This window comes from Ranitomeya variabilis, chromosome 4 (assembly GCF_051348905.1).
Source record: "Ranitomeya variabilis isolate aRanVar5 chromosome 4, aRanVar5.hap1, whole genome shotgun sequence".
Lineage (NCBI taxonomy): Eukaryota > Metazoa > Chordata > Amphibia > Anura > Dendrobatidae > Ranitomeya > Ranitomeya variabilis.
In genome coordinates this window covers 507231952-507245627 of record NC_135235.1, presented here as the reverse complement: position 1 = coordinate 507245627, position 13676 = coordinate 507231952, and the positions used below count along the sequence as shown (strand labels likewise).

The 13676-nt window shown below is 38.6% G+C and overlaps 1 long non-coding RNA gene across 1 annotated transcript; it reads left to right on the top strand.

Moving 5' to 3' along the window:
* Positions 1-4272: 4272 nt before the first annotated feature.
* On the top strand, positions 4273-11897 carry LOC143769075 (uncharacterized). Its single transcript, XR_013214204.1, has 3 exons — positions 4273-4366; positions 7399-7893; positions 11765-11897. It is a non-coding gene; the product is annotated as an uncharacterized LOC143769075 (long non-coding RNA).
* Positions 11898-13676: the final 1779 nt, after the last annotated feature.

The following is a 13676-nucleotide window of genomic DNA, read 5'->3' as shown; positions in this document are numbered from 1 at the left end:
GTGAAAATACAAAACTGGGGCTAATAAATAATTTTTGTGGAAAAAAAAATATTTTTTATTTTCACAGCTCTGCATTATAAACTGTAGTGAAACACTTGGGGTTTAAAGTTCTCACAACACATCTAGGTAAGTTCCTAGGGAGGTCTAGTTTCCAATATGGGGTCACTTCTTGGGGGTTTCTACTGTTTGGGTACATCAGGGGCTCTGCAAATGCAACGTGACGCCTGCAGACCAATCCATCTAAGTCTGCATTCCAAATGGTGCTCCTTCCCTTCCGAGCTCTGCCATGCGCCCAAACAGTGGTTCCCCCCCACATACGGGGTATCAGTGTACTCAGCACAAATTGGACAACAACTTTTGGGGTCCAATTTCTCCTGTTATCCTTGGGAAAATACAAAACTGGGGGCTAATAAATCATTTTTGTGAAAAAAAAATAATTTTTATTTTCACGGCTCTGCGTTATAAACTGTAGTGAAACACTTGGGGGTTCAAAGCTCTCAAAACACATCTAGATAAGTTCCTTAGGGGATCTACTTTCCAAAATTGTGTCACTTGTGGGGGTTTTAATGTTAAGGCACATCAGGGGCTCTCCAAATGCGACATGGTGTCCCATCTCAATTCCAGTCAATTTTGCATTGAAAAGTCAAACGGCGCTCCTTCCCTTCCGAGCTCTGCCATGCGCCCAAACAGTCGTTTACCCCCACATATGGGGTATCAGCGTACTCAGGACAAATTGCAGAACAACTTTTGGGGTCCAATTTCTTCTCTTACCTTTAGGAAAATAAAAATTGGTGGCGAAAAGATCATTTTTGTGAATAAATATGATTTTTTTATTTTTACGGCTCTGCATTATAAACTTCTGTGAAGCACTTGTTGGGTCAAAGTGCTCACCACACATCTAGATAAGTTCCTTAAGGGGTCTACTTTCCAAAATGGTGTCAATTGTGAGGGGTTTCAATGTTTAGGCACATCAGGGGCTCTCCAAACGCAACATGGCGTCCCATCTCAATTCCAGTCAATTTTGCATTGAAAAGTCAAATTGCGCTCCTTCCCTTCTGAGCTCTGCCATGCGCCCAAACAATGGTTTACACCCACATACGGGGTATCAGCGTGCTCAGGACAAATTGCACAACAATTTTTGGGGTCCAATTTCTTCTCTTACCCTTGGGAAAATAAAAAATTGGGGGCGAAAAGATCATTTTTGTGAAAAAATATGATTTTTTATTTTTACGGCACTGCATTATAAACTTCTGTGAAGCACTTGGTGGGTCAAAGTGCTCACCACACATCTAGATAAGTTCCTTAGGGGGTCTACTTTCCAAAATGGTGTCACTTGTGGGGGGTTTCAATGTTTACGCACATTAGGGGCTCTCCAAACACAACATGGCGTTCCATCTCAATTCTAGTCAATTTTGCATTGAAAAGTAAAATGGCGCTCCTTTCCTTCCGAGCTCTGCCATGCGCCCAAACAGTGGTTTACCCCCACATATGGGGTATCATCATACTCAGGACAAATTGTACAACAAATTTTGGTGTCCATTTTCTCATGTTACCCTTGGTAAAATAAGACAAATTAAGGCTGAAATAAATTTTGTGTGAAAAAAAGTTAAATGTTCATTTTTATTTAAACATTCCAAAAATTCCTGTGAAACACCTGAAGGGTTAATTAACTTCTTGAATGTGGTTTTGAGCACCGTGAGGGGTACAGTTATTAGAATGGTGTCACACTTGGGCATTTTCTATCATATAGACCCCTCAAAATGACTTCAAATGAGATGTGGTCCCTAAAAAAAAATGGTGTTGTAAAAATGAGAAATTGCTGGTCAACTTTTAACCCTTATAACTCCCTAACAAAAAAAAATTTTGGTTCCAAAATTTTGCTGATGTAAAGTAGACATGTGGGAAATTTTACTTATTAAGTATTTTGCATGACATATCTCTGTGATTTAAGGGCATAAAAATTCAAAGTTGGAAAATTGCGAAATTTTCAAAATTTTCGCCAAACTTCCATTTTTTTCACAAATAAACGCAAGTTATATCAAATAAATTTTACCCCTATCATAAAGTACAATATGTCTCAAGAAAACAGTGTCTGAATCTCCAAGATCTGTTGAAGCTTTCCAGAGTTATAACCTCATAAAGGGACAGTGGTCAGAATTGTAAAAATTGGCCCGGTCATTAACGTGCAAACCACCCTCGGGGCTTAAGGGGTTAATTTCACACCAAAGTTATTATATGGCCTTACGTGGGGCATATTTTGTAAAATAAATGATAAATACCTAAATAAATACAATAGTAATAGGCAAAAAATAAATAAATAATAAAATGTCACTGTCAATTCAAATCGCTACTCCCATGTTCTATCTTTAGCACTGCAGTTGTACACCACACTCTGGAGTAGTTGTCCAATGTTATAGCCCTTTGTTTAATGCTGAGATTAACAAAGAGGTCTTTTCCGTAGCCTGTAGCACCTGAAAATGGTTGCTGCATTCCCTGCCTCAGCTTTTATAGTGACTCTGAAAGTCCCTCCTGATTGGCTGTGATGTTCCATGTGATGTGATAGCCCCAATCACATCACATGGAATAGGGACGCTCGAGGTCATGTGGGACCTCTCTCATTGATGCAATCTTCGGGAATGGGTTAAATAGCATGATACATTTTCTTGCTAATACAAGAGGACAAAATTAGTAGTATGTGTCAAATATGTCACTCGTTCCATTTTATTTAGATTTTAGGTTCTTACGGAAAGGAACTTCTCGTTTTCTTTCATTTCACTATTTGTTTATTTGCTTCTTATTTTGTTATTTTACTTATTTGTTGCTTGCTAATAGTATGTGTTGTAGATTTTAGTTAGCAATTAATGTTGCCTATACACATCAGATAGCTGTATGCCAAATGACTGTTCATTTCTAGTCCCCATACTCTGCATGCATGTGTTTTCAATAGGAAAAAGGGAATAAGCATGGACAGACACTTCTTGCAGTGGCTTAGCTTCAGAATATAAGTAAGAAAAGAGTAGATAAGTTGTTGTTCCTGCCAAAGTAAGTGGGCCAGCTATCCTGTGGTATGTTTTATTACCTTTTGGTTAATAATTTTTTAATTTTATATTTTATTTTAGGAAGAAATTAGTGAACTGATTCAATGTGATTCAAAGTCATGTCAAATTTTAGTAAATTTGCTGGATCTCTGGAAATCAAAATATTTATTCTGAATTCCCGTAAATTATCCAAAAATGACCATCTATATTTTACACAAAGAAGAAGATTTCATCAGCTAAAGAAGGTTCATATGACCTTGGGCATGACCAGTCAAGCTTCCTAATAATGCCTTGCAGTTATCACATCACATAGTATAGTACCACCCAGGGCCGGACTGGCCATCTGGCCATTCTGGCAAATGCCAGAGGGGCCTGTGTGGTCATGGGCTGCCTTGTCTGCTACGTTGTTAACAGAATCAGTTTTCTCAAGACAACCAAACTGTTAAGAGTTGTGATGAACCACAAAGTACGTGACTGTCAATTACCACAGCAGGCCTCTGGCATCATTAGAAATATTGGTCTTGTAGTAAATCTTGTTTTCCTCAGTCCAGGGTAATATTCCTAATATATCACATCTGGTGCTTGGGGACGGGGACAGCATGGGCCTTTGTGATTTCAAATGACAGGGCTGAATTTCAGTCTCAGTCTGTACCTGGTACCCCCTATCAAAGACTGTATAAAAGCCGAGGCAGGGAATGCAGCACAGCAACCTTTTTAGTGTGAACCTCTTCAGTTAGTTGACAAGGTGAATATCTCTATATATTCTCTACAAATAGTGTGTGTGGCAACACAGCAGTGAAGAATAGTTACCATCTACTTACCCATAGCCATATACAGTATGTTGAGTTCATTTTGACACTACTAAGGCTATATTTGCAATGAAATTATTGAAAGGGGTTGGATACAGTCCTAGGAAACCTGAGAGTATGATACAAGTCTTTTCAGCGCAATTGGAGAACTTGAGATTCTTGGTAAATTTATACCAATTTATTCATCAAAACTGGCAAACTCAAATTTCAAAAGATTCAGTTAGCTCAAATTATTGGACATCATTTCTTTTTGTAAAGGATTATTCAGTGCCCGTATATTTTTCATATGGGCACAAAATTTCAAGTTATGCATATGCCCCATTGTGTTTTTATTATAGACATCATTTGTCCTTGTGATGTCATAGTCATGGAGCAATGTAGCACAGTGATATAATCTTATTGCCCCCGGCTCACACATATGAGGGTGCAGACATACACATATACAGTAGTCCTGCCATTACATTGGCATGACAATGGCAGCGTAGCCAATGATGTTTTTTGGCCTTTGGAGAGAAGTGGGTAGGAACAGAAAAAACACAGAATTTCTACATGTACAAACTTTTTTTTTCAATGCGCTGTGAAAGATGTACAGTACATTATGTATTTATACAATGGTTATATATATACAATTTATATAAAAATTTACTCTGAGTTGGCAAAAATATCAAAACAGTTACAATCAGCAATTCTCCATCCAGAACTGAGCAATGAACATTCCCTGTGGTGGGACCTGGTCTATATTATTTTTTATTTCTAGGGAATGCAATATGCGCCACATCAATCTGGTGTCTACATTACCGCTTCCCTGGAGACTCAGGCCATATACCAGTTGCTGGTCCAGTCAGCACTGTACTGTGTCAGGAGAAGCTACCTGTCAGCAAGTTCTACTAAAGGTACCGTCACACTAAACGACTTTATAACGATATCGCTAGCGATCCGTGACGTTGCAGCGTCCTCGCTAGCGATATCGTTTAGTTTGACACGCAGCAGCGATCAGGATCCTGCTGTGATGTCGCTGGTCGCTGAATAAAGTCCAGAACTTTATTTGGTCGTCAGACCGGCGTGTATCGTTGTGTTTGACACCAAATGCAACGATACCAGCGATATTTTACACTGGTAACCAGGGTAAACATCGGGTAACTAAGCGCGGGGCCGCGCTTAGTAACCCGATGTTTACCCTGGTTACCAGCGTAAAATGTAAAAAAAACAAACAGCACATACTCACATTGCGTCCCCTGCAGTCTGCTTCCTCCTCTGACTCAGCGCCGCAAAGTGAAAGTGAAAGCAGCACAGCGGTGACGTCACCGCTCTGCTCTCACTGTACGGCGCTCAGTCAGTCAGGAAGTGGACGCAGGGGGACGTGAATGTAAGTATGTGCTGTTTGTTTTTTTTACATTTTACGCTGGTAACCAGGGTAAACATCGGGTTACTAAGCGCGGCCCTGCGCTTAGTTACCCGATGTTTACCCTGGTTACCAGGGGACCTCGGCATCGTTGATCGCTGGAGAGCGGTCTGTGTGACAGCTCTCCAGCGATCAAACAGCGACGCTGCAGCGATCGGCATCGTTGTCGTTATCGCTGCAGCGTCGCTTAATGTGACGGTACCTTAACAGACCTCACACCCTATTGTATCCTAATCTTCCCTTTCACACTGCACCCTCACACAAGACATGCGAATAAAGATAAAGCTCTGGCATTTCACCAGATCTTCACTTATAATCCCACATTACAAAGACATGTTATGAGATGGGATCAAGACTTTAACTGTTGTACTGGGTAATGAGACATATGGCTGAGCTGAAGTACGAAGCAGAAATAGTATAAAAACAATAGTCTCCACAGTTTATGATAGCAGGGAGTGTGCATCCAGTTTGGAGCTACACAGTTTCATATTTTAGGAATCTGAAGTAACTGAGATACTCTCATAAATTCTACAAATAAGATTCTCATGTGCTGCAAGCAGGAGCAATCCAGTCCAGGTCTAGGAAAACTAACTCTGTGCAATCACAGAACACTGTCAACAGTATCTAGTCCAATCTTCAATATTTGCTGATAGGTTCCAGGGACAATAGCTGTATATGGTTGTAGTTCCTCGGGTCCACCAGAGGAGTTGTTTCTGAAGGTCATTTCTACACAGGTGCACTTCCACTTTTAAGTGCATCATAGTCTTTGTTGCTATTTTTCATACAGAATATATTATCAGCAATTTCCAATGGAATATTTGTGACGTGACCCAAAAAATAAGCCCTAGTCGCCAGTGATTTGGTCCAAAACACCTCCACATGGGATTGTCTTTTGCTGGACCTTTGTGATCCTGTTCTATTACTGACCAATTTTTGGGTTAGAGTCTTTGGTTCTCAGAGGATCTGTTGATATACTGCTGGACTGGTGTAACGTTGGCCATCTGCAGTCTTGATTTATATAATCTAAGATATCATAAAAAATGTCTCCAAACTGATTCTATCAGTTTTTATACAGTGTGAACAAATCAATATACAAAGGAGTATTCCCATCTAAGATATTTATATCTACTGGATATTCAGATGCTACTTTTATGGCCAAAACCTATTTGTAGACCGGGAGATCGTGGTCTGTTTTTGGAACCCACATAGAAGTGAATGAAGAGAGCTGTGTATTTATGTCTTGCTCTCCAATCATATTGGCAACAAGATGTTTTAGAGATAAGGGCAAGTCCCACAAGTGGGACTCACCTCTATTAGGCAACTATGAAACATAAAGTCAAGGATATAGGTGAAAGTCTCAAAGACCCAATCTTCGGGGTTTTTGAGCCAAACAAAAACAGAAGAGGCAGCACCAAGAAAAATAAATTCCTTCTTTTATTTACACATTTAACGCTCCAGTTGTGGCTTGAAAAAAGTTTAAACTTGTAAACTAAAATATTGCATGCGTAATTCAAAATGGAAGACATTTATGTCATACATTGTGGATTAAAATTATTTTCCAAGACTTTACTGTTGATGGCCTTTCGTTAGGATAGTGATAATAACCAATAAACCACTATGTTGCCCCAGCAGAGCCTTAGATTTATTTTATTAGAAGTGTCAATATGAAGCATTTTGTTCTAGTAGTTTTAGTACCAAGTCCTCCTATAGTCAGTCCCCAAACTTTGCTAAATCTCATCCCACCACATTGACATAGAATGATTATTGCTGATGTTATTAACCTTGCGGGTCAGAATCTCCAATCGTTCACACTCACAGTGTTTTATCTCACTATCTGCAGAGGATTTAACTGTGCCAACGTGCTGGTCATTGCTTTCCTGTGACATACTCATGTGACGACCTAGCAGGCAGCATAGAGCAGTGATCATTTTGTACGAGATAGTTATAATATTCAATAAAACAGTCAAATCAACTTTTTATCCGAACGTCCTCCTTAAATAGAGACAAAAAAACCCTTAAATATTTATGTGAGGTCATCAAAAACTTTGTAGCCCTTAGATCCTCCTATCATTATTAACTTTCTTCCCTTTCTTCCTTTCTCCCACTTTAAATCTTCTTCCTTCATTCCTATTCCTTTTCTTACTTCCAGCTATCCTCATTCTCTCCTTTCTTTCCTACCTACTTCATTCATTTTTTCCTTTTTCCTGCATTTTCTTTCTTATGTTTTCCTTCTTTCCTCCCCTTTCTCTAAGTCCATCCATACTCTCCTTTCCTAGCTACTTCCTTCAATCTTCCCACATTCATTCTTACCTCTTCTTTCATCCCTACTTCCTTCATTCCTACTACATAGATATTAATTTATCCTTTTTTCTCTTTTGCATTTTCTTTTTTCTTTCCATCTTCCCTCTCTTCTTGCCTTCCTTCCTCCATTATTTCTTCTTCCTTCAATATTTCTGTCCTTCATTACTAAACAAACAGAGATGGACCTATGAATCAAGCTAAGCCAAACGTGAAGAAGCCAGCGTGCACTGGGGACCTGTTGATGCATTCCAAGACTAATGTCCCTCTTCAATACTCCCCACTCAGTGCTACCATTCTCTCCTTGATTGAGTCCTCCTCTATCTACTGCTTTGTCAGTCATCTGGTGAGCTATAATCTTGCACATACACATTAGCTCAGGCGGTAAAGATTTTAGCCTGGCATAGTGTAAACTGATGAGTCAATCAGGGATAAAAGGATGATGCTGGGGGGGATGTTGAGGAGGGGCGATACATTTAGCATTAATATATATGCCCCAAACAAACTTTTTGGTTAATATAAATATGGCATCAAAGCTTGATTTCTCAGTGCTGGTACACTGGATTACTGCTAAACAGATACCAATTCCATCGTTGTTCTATCGCCAAAACAGTGATAATGCTGGATACATCAGTGAAATTGTCTCAAAATGTTCTTTTTAAAGTTGAAAACTTATTCTGGTTACAATTATCAATTAAATATATCTCTTGAAATCTGAACAATACACTTCTGTCTATATTCCTGCTAGATTTATCTGGTTTCTGCAGATTTTGATATTCTTTCTTGGGTGCATGATACTCAAGACGAATGAGCTTCATTGTAGAGAGAAATTGAATTGAATTTCACTAACAATGGGTTTTCAGTTGGCTTTGGATGAAATAATGGAGTTGAGCAGAGCATTTTGATCCATCACACCGAGACACCATGAGGTTTGTAAGCTATATGGTAATTACCAAGTAAGTGCTCCATTAAGGCAACCAAAATCCTTATGTTTAAAGCATGCCTGTTTTATTATAGAGGGTCACCAGTAATCGTGTGAGTGACTGTTGCTGAAATGCTCCGGATTATAGGATTTCCCTCCATGACAAAGCCGTCATTTATAACCGTGTAGGATTTTCTGCACATGGGAAGGTGTGAGATATGGCTGTATGAATGGAAGCCTCTGTAACTGACAATCTATTTAACTCTCTCTCCTCCTGGTTTGTTCAGTAGTGTGCTATGGATAGCGACAGATATTGTCTGCATGGTAAAGGAATTCATATGCCCGAAGCCATGAAACTGACTGATAAATTCAATAGAAAAACCATTCCATTGTAAAAGTCTTTTGAACCATGGATATAGAGCTTTAAATTGCTGCAGAATGAACCGGAGTAAAGCAAATAATACAAATGGGTCAGTCAGTGTCTGTCCAATTTAGCCTTGTTTATGCATCTGAGTATAAAGTATAAGCTCCAACTGACAGTATATATAGAGCTCCTGTGTATAATGTCACCAGTGATGACTGTATTACCTGTACCCTGACACTATATGCAGAACAGCTATGTATAATGTCACTGGTGATCACTGTATTACCTGTATACAGAGCTCCTGTGTATAACATCACTGGTGAGCCCATTATTACCTGTACACTTTACACTATATGCAGAACTCCTGTGCATAATGGCACATATGGCAATATTAATATTGTAGTTTTTTTTATTAATAATCAGTATTGTAGTATTCGATGACTATGTGGTCTGGTCATGGTGTGGTGGTATTTGATCCTTGTATGTGGCATTATTTGTTCATTGTGTGGTGGTCATATGTGATCTGGCCATGGTGTGAAAGCAATTGGCTTTTGCATGTGGTGTTATTGATCAGTTTAAAAAATGTATGTGCCTCAGTCCCTTAAGGAAAAATAAAGATATACCTAAAAAGAGTATTGGATATTCTAAGAAATGTTTAATAAGTTAGAGTAGAGTATGTCCCTGCCAAAAAAGTCTTTTTTTTTTTGGTTGGCCAAAACAAAAGATGATGGCTATGTATGGAATATGGTGTTCAATGGGAACTGTTAATGTGTGATTGGTGAGGATGTGGTGCAGATGTGGAGTTTTTTCCAAATATGGGTATTGAGGCTGTGAAAGGTTTGACGCATTGAGAAAGATCTGGGGTGGAGCCTTGGCAGAGTCTCAAGTGGGCCCAAAAATGTTACCAATATGGGGCCCTGAAATTCCTGGTGGCAACCCTGACAATAGGTGAGATATAAAGACCACCTGTCAATTTCCTAAAATATGTCATTCTTTACTTGGAGTAAATGCCGCTGTTCTCCTGATTCCAGCATTGTTTATTTTTCATTCCTGCTCTTAATTCCTGAGCTATGGCCCTCTCTTAAAATGTAGTCTTTTAGACAACTGGATGTTTTCCTCACAAAGATACCTGCAAATAATAGTTGAAGGTCTTGCCCACATGCTAAACAAAACCAGATTTATATACCATGGAGAAGTAATGTGGCTAGAAGTATGCAAATCACATGCCTGAAATCACATGTTCACCTGTGCATGGTATGGCGAATCCTGACAGTGCGCAGTGTCAAGCCTTCACACCAGACTGCAGACTTGAACACCAAGCTAGGTCAACCCATTTAAGTCAGAAATGGCTTTAAAATTTTTGTCTGCACTCATTAAATATAGCAGAGCAGAATATATCATAGGATTCATTTATCTTGTCTTTCGTGTCCTCTATTCGTGGTACTCAGTTCCCATCTCTGGTCCTCTGTTGTAGCTGTGTTGTTCACATACGCAAATTATATTTTTGGTCCAGTATTTCCTGGGTGCCTTATGAGGTTGCCCCTAGGCCCCTTGATGACAACTCCTCTCCAGATGCCTTATGATGGCATATGAACATTATAAAGGGCATGTCAGAACCCCACACTATAGGCAAAAAAGAAGAACTGCTTTCATTATCTAAATGGCCAACATGTACAAAGCATTTTCTGTCCAGCAAAAGAATCGAGAGCTTGATCAAATGTGATTCTGATTTTCTGGAAAATTTCTGTCTACAGGTTCTTGAGATATAAATTTTGTACAGGCAGCTTCACTTTTGAGTGAAGATATTAAATAGGTTGTCTCACTCTGAATTAAAAAAAAAAAACACTTAGCGTTCTGTGAAATAAGAAATAATATTTTATCAATCCGTAGATGGAGATCTTGTATTAGTAGATAAAACCTTCATAAGAAATAGTCTTTTATCTGCTTTCAGTGCTCAGTTGTAATAAATTTTCCCCGACCCATTACTTACATTCAGTACCTGGGCAAGTACGCCCATTTCCTTTAGTTTATTGTTGAAGTGAAAAATATCTGTAGTGAAACTAAGGCATATTTTGCTTTAAATTCAGAAGGATTTGTAGACATATCACTGGCTATTTTATATTGCAATTAAAATGGGGCTTTTATGCAAACTGCAAACAGACATAAACAGTGTCACTCAAATATAATAAAATGTCTTCTCGGCCAATGGCCACATCCTTGAAGCAGGCAATATACAGGAGAAATAAGAACGGGATTAGAATGCAGATAAACATTATTCATGATTAGAGCACGATGTAATAAATTGGCACTGATCTCATGGGTTATTGCCAATGGTTTTATTAAAACTTCTTGCCAGCACAATCTATAACTGTAAAGTCTCCGTCCTATGTTCTGTAACTGCTTAGCTGCACATGACATGAATCCAACAACGTATTGCATTAAGCGAGCAATTAAACTCCTTGTAACGGAATCCGGCTCAGGAAGGCATTGGATTCAAGGTTAATTTGGAAAAAATATGAAGTGTTATCAAGTTATTTGTGAGACAAAGCAAACACCCCGAATACATTTATCCTCATAACCGAGGTCAGATTTCATTACACACACCAGACGTTCATCGTCTGCAAATTCTGAAAGACGAGCAGCACAGTCCAGTGTCAGACAAAGTGATGGAAATGTCCTCTCTTGGCTGAATCTTCACATTTCAAGTGGCCACATATTTTTTGAAGACTTAAGAGTGGTCAAGAGTACAAAACATATTTTAATATACCCTAATGAGGAATTGAGAATGAATATAGGGGAGCTCCATGTCCCCAGGATCATTATATAATCATTATGAAAAGTAGCCTTGGAGAACTTGTCGTGTCCTTTTCTGCATTACTCAGAAATCCCATTGTGTGATTGTACAATGTGTAATGCTTCATTTCCCCTTAGGTGGCGCTGCAGGTGACTAGAACTTTTACTGCCAGGTTTCGTCATCAATCACTTTGGACCCCAGCAGATTAACTTTGTAATCAGCATAATCTCAAGGGATTCTTCGAACAAGTCTTTAAATCTCATAAACTAAAGCCACTGTATAGACCCTGCTTAATCCCAAAAGGCTTGGCATTACTTATTTTTTTCACTTTTGACTTGATCAAATTCTTAGAATCATACCATTGTATAAATTTTTTGCTGTTTTTGCATTGTAAGGGCTGTCCTTTGATTTTGAGATTTTTCTTTTAGAATGTTATTTTCATAAAAGTTAGTGATATACAACAATTTTTCCTTTAAATTTTGTAGTTTATTTCCCATCATTCTTAAAATATCCTAAATTGAATTTTTCCATTTTTTTTAAATGCTTGAAACATAAATGAGAAATGGAGCTAATCATTCTATATTATTTCTAAACACTCTTTTTCAGTGATTACTTTGTATCTCCGTTCATACTGTACCCACACACACAAATGATACACCATTTGAAAGGCAAACTTGCCACCTTCAGCAAGAAAATAGCCAAACAAACCACACATCCATGATGTGATCACAAAATACAGTTTAAGCATTAATTTTCATAAACCTGCAGTAAGGAAAAATGACCTGCAGGTGGCACCACACTACCCCAAAGCACACTACCACAATGCTGCTTACAGCCATCACAAACAAATCCTAACATTTGCCTTCGGGGCTTTCCAGCTCGCTGAACTCCTTGCCCAGCCAATTTCAGGCACATTGGAGGATTGCACACTTCACTGCTGGTAAGTCACGTATGCAAACACATATGTAAACATGCACTGCCTATTCAATTGCACACTTGCTCCATTTACACTCCACCGACACACACAAATGATACACCATTTCAAAGGTCAAATTACCTGCAGGTGGCATTTGCCTTGGGGGCTTTCCAGCTTGCTGAATTGCTTGCCCAGCTTATTTCAGGCAAATTCGAGGATTGCACATTTCACTGCAGGTGAGTCACGTATGCAAACACATTTGTAAACATGCACTGTGTTTTCGGTGATTACTTCGCCCCCCACACACAATAATACACCATTTGAAAGGTAAACTTGCCCCCTTCAGCAAGAAAAGACACAAACAAACCACACATTCACAATTTGATCAATAAATACAGGTTAAACATTCATTGTCAGAAACCTGCAGAAAAAAACAATAACCTGCAGGTGGCACCACAACCTCAAGACTTTTTTTAGCCTCTACTTATCAAACCAATTTATTGTATTACCAATCTGCATTTATAAATATCTCTCTGTGTTCATCATCTCATTAAACACATTAGCATTTGATCAGCTTGATTTTCCTGAAATTGCCTGCTACCCTGACAAACAATGTGCAAAAATTTTGCACGGGCCAACTAGTAATAGCTTAATGGGAAAATATTTTTATTATGTTAAATGACTTTAAGAAAAATAGATTTTTATTGACTTATGATCTTGTTTATTTTTGCTTTGCTTAGAATAAATCCCACAAAGGGACTATTCATTTTTAATTATTTGTTATGCACACGTGCAAGAAGAGATCTGTCACTCCAGGGTAATGGGTGGGGAAAATCCATGAGAGCCCTCCTGTCCGACTAGTCTCCTGTGTGGTTTAGTCAGCAGCTGTTTTTAAACCATGTTTTTTTTTATGCCGCAGTGTTTCAGAGTCAGAAATACCGCAGTGTTTCAGAGTCAGAAATACCTGGCTGAGATCATATAGCCAGCTTCTGGTACATGCTTCCTGTGGTTATGACCCACAGAATAATGTACTTTTTACCACACAGTGAAGACCATAATAACAGAAGCCCAAAAAACAATGGAAAAAAAACTTTTTCCATTACACCTTACAAACATTTTATATATAATTATAA